The 3,728-nt window shown below is 41.9% G+C and overlaps 1 non-coding gene across 1 annotated transcript; it reads left to right on the top strand.

Moving 5' to 3' along the window:
* The first annotated feature begins 1,670 nt into the window (after nt 1-1,670).
* Nucleotides 1,671-1,802, top strand: LOC118937925. The gene has a single exon (XR_005035334.1). It is a non-coding gene; the product is annotated as a small nucleolar RNA SNORA18 (small nucleolar RNA).
* Nucleotides 1,803-3,728: the final 1,926 nt, after the last annotated feature.

The raw sequence follows: 3,728 nt of genomic DNA, 5'->3' as shown, positions 1-3,728 counted from the left end.
TTTGTGAACAGCAGTTTTCAGTTCTTTCCACAGATTCTCGATTGGATTCAGGTCTGGACTTTGACTTGGCCATTCTAACACCTGGATATGTTTATTTTTGAACCATTGTAGATTTTGCTTTATGTTTTGGATCATTGTCTTGTTGGAAGACAAATCTCCATCCCAGTCTCAGGTCTTTTGCAGACTCCATCAGGTTTTCTTCCAGAATGGTCCTGTATTTGGCTCCATCCATCTTCCCATCAATTTTAACCATCTTCCCTGTCCCTGCTGAAGAAAAGCAGGCCCAAACCATGATGCTGCCACCACCATGTTTGACAGTGGGGATGGTGTGTTCAGCTGTGTTGCTTTTACGCCAAACATAACGTTTTGCATTGTTGCCAAAAAGTTCAATTTTGGTTTCATCTGACCAGAGCACCTTCTGCCACATGTTTGGTGTGTCTCCCAGGTGGCTTGTGGCAAACTTTAAACAACACTTTTTATGGATATCTTTAAGAAATGGCTTTCTTCTTGCCACTCTTCCATAAAGGCCAGATTTGTGCAATATACAATAGACTTATTGTTGTCATATGGACAGTCTCCCACCTCAGCTGTAGATCTCTGCAATTCATCCAGAGTGATCATGGGCCTCTTGGCTGCATCTCTGATCAGTCTTCTCCTTGTATGAGCTGAAAGTTTAGAGGGACGGCCAGGTCTTGGTAGATTTGCAGTGGTCTGATTCAATATTATTGCTTGCACAGTGCTCCTTGGGATGTTTAAAGCTTGGGAAATATTTTTGTATCCAAATCCGGCTTTAAACTTCTTCACAACAGTATCTCGGACCTGCCTGGTGTGTTCCTTGTTCTTCATGATGCTCTCTGCGCTTTTAACGGACCTCTGAGACTATCACAGTGCAGGTGCATTTATACGGAGACTTGATTACACACAGGTGGATTGTATTTATCATCATTAGTCATTTAGGTCAACATTGGATCATTCAGAGATCCTCACTGAACTTCTGGAGAGAGTTTGCTGCACTGAAAGTAAAGGGGCTGAATAATTTTGCATGCCCAATTTTTCCGTTTTTGATTTGTTAAAAAAGTTTGAAATATCCAATAAATGTCGTTCCACTTCATGATTGTGTCCCACTTGTTGTTGATTCTTCACAAAAAAATACAGTTTTATATCTTTATGTTTGAAGCCTGAAATGTGGCAAAAGGTCGCAAAGTTCAAGGGGGCCGAATACTTTCGCAAGGCACTGTATGTATGGTCATTGACATGGTGTCATGCCGTCTTGGTAAGTATTTGTTTTTCCCTATATTTAAAGCTGGAATCCGTAGCTGTGACAATCTCTTCCATTAGTGATGTTACAATAGACGTCACTTCAAACAAACACTTTTTTTCATAGACATCATTGCGCCAATGATAGAACAGCAGAATGTGCAAAACACTTCTTCTTTTTTTACTGTGATGCAGAATGCTCCTCTGCCCCTTCTCAAAACAATTACAAATACGCCTGGTTATGACCAGTGAGCCTAATTCACTGTATGCGGATCTCGTCTTTAATGCATTTAACACAACATAACCTTGATGTTCATGGTGAGTATTTTGCCATTTGAAATGCCTAGTTAACTTTTTATTGTTCTAATCAAACTCTACATGATTGCTCCATATTTTAAACCTTTCTATGCCATACTGAGGCCTATCCCGACAGACTCCTCACCGTGGGACTTAGTCATTGGAAATGCCTCACAGAACAAGTGGGGTTTCACTTTAGCCTCATGGCTGCTGCCATTAGCCCTGTGGGATATTACTGCAGTACAAATACTCATAATTGCAGCTCTACTATGAACTAAAGTCACATGTTTCTAATGGCTTTTCTTATCTGTCTGGTGTAGGTCTACCAATTGGCCACGAGATGGCTCTCAACCCCAGATGCCCTTTCGGTGAGTATGAACCCTGATCAGTGTTGATTACGTTGCGTGAAATCATCTTCTGTTTGTGGGTATATGGGGAGGAATTGACTATGGTCACAGCACTGCATGGTATCTGCAGCCAGCTGTGACTCTGGTTAGTGTGTTCATTAGTCAGTGCAAGAGCAACCTGGGCATACGACATTGTTGGTCTCCATGCCTCTTGTGTGGAGTCCTGGTATATCTGTCGAGACACATTTCACTTCCCAGCAAGTTTATATCATTGAACTTCCTGTATGCAAATTCAGTCTTGTGTTCTCTTGACAGGACCGTCATGGCAAACTTGCCAAGGGGTCTGAAGGTTATGATTGAAAGTGAGTACTTGTGTTGAGTCTCTTGTAAAGCTCGCCGAGGGCCCACTGAGTTGCGCTGTATGGTATCTGCAGCCAGCCCTCACCACAGGCTGTTCTGTTCATAACAGAGTGCGAGAGTGACTCTGCATCTGGCATCATTAGGCTCCTGGCTGGTCTGTGCCTGGAGCCCTGGTATTTGTGCTGATACAAACCCACTCTCTCTACGAGCACACTCTGTGGGCTGGCTGGCATCCATGGAATGCAAGGCCTCTGGTGGTGCAGTGTCAGAATTCCCCAGCATACCCAACACCAGGCCTGAGCGGCATGCCATGGGCTGCCACAGGGCAAGAACATCTCAGCACTGCGACCAGGCCCAATTACAAAATCTCAAGCCCTCTGACATTTGTCTCCTTTTAGTTAGATCCAAATGTTTTGCTAGTCAGATATGTGATGGGCTGCTGACATTCTGATTCCCCAATTAAATCCAAGACAGTCAATGTATCCAAGTAATGCCTTGGGGAATTTATTCTGAAAAATGTAATGTTGGATTCATGAGCTGAAATAAATAATCCCTGACATTTTCTATATACACACACAGCTTATTTCTCTCAAATGTTGTGCACATTTGTTTACATCCTTGTTAATGGTATTTTCTCCTTAGCCAAGATAATCCATCTACTTGACAGGTGTGGCATATCAAGAAGCTGATTAAACAGTGTGAGCATTACACATTGTCCCCAGCACAAGGTGCACCTAAAAGACCACTCTCAAATGTGCAGTTATGTTACAATGTCAGATGTATCATTTGGTAAAATGTTCAAATGTCAACAAAACACACTAGACAATGCGGAATATTTTTTGTGGGCAAAATGTATTATTTGAGAAGTTAAGTGGAAATTTAATACCAAATATAGATATAATAATCTGAGTAGGACAATGATATGTTGCCCTCCCACTACGACTCGTTGGGAAAGCATGCATTTTATTAGGCTACAGATTAAATTAGGAGTACTGCATTTTTGGGATTAGTACTTGAAAGAAAGGCATTTCACTGTACTTGTGCATGTGACATTAAAACTTGAAGTAATGAACTTCACAGGGTGGTTAAAGTGCAAGGTGATGAGCTTGATGCACCTTTCCAACAATATCGTGTCTTGTTTTCATGACGTGTTCATTGATGCTTGGCTTTTTGTCCATAATCTCATGTAGGCTGTACGTGCGCTCTAGCCAACAGCGCTATCTGTGCACACTCAGTGTGCTGTTGGCTAGAGCGCATGAGCCAATACCAGAGTGGGCACACTGGATATGTAACCAAATAGATTTTTTGTGAGATCCAGCTGAGTTGCAAATGTGATGGAAACCCATTTTAACTAAAAATCTAGTTTTATGTGTATTAAGTCACCATGCATAGCCATATCTGCAATATTCAGAAAACAGTTCTGTAGGTATGAGGTTTATGCAGTAGGCCTAATTATCACAGCAGATT

Source organism: Oncorhynchus mykiss, chromosome 12, assembly GCF_013265735.2.
Source record: "Oncorhynchus mykiss isolate Arlee chromosome 12, USDA_OmykA_1.1, whole genome shotgun sequence".
Classification (NCBI taxonomy): Eukaryota; Metazoa; Chordata; class Actinopteri; order Salmoniformes; family Salmonidae; genus Oncorhynchus; species Oncorhynchus mykiss.
The sequence above is the reverse complement of the archived record's forward strand: the minus strand, read 5'-3'. Positions and strand labels throughout refer to the sequence as shown.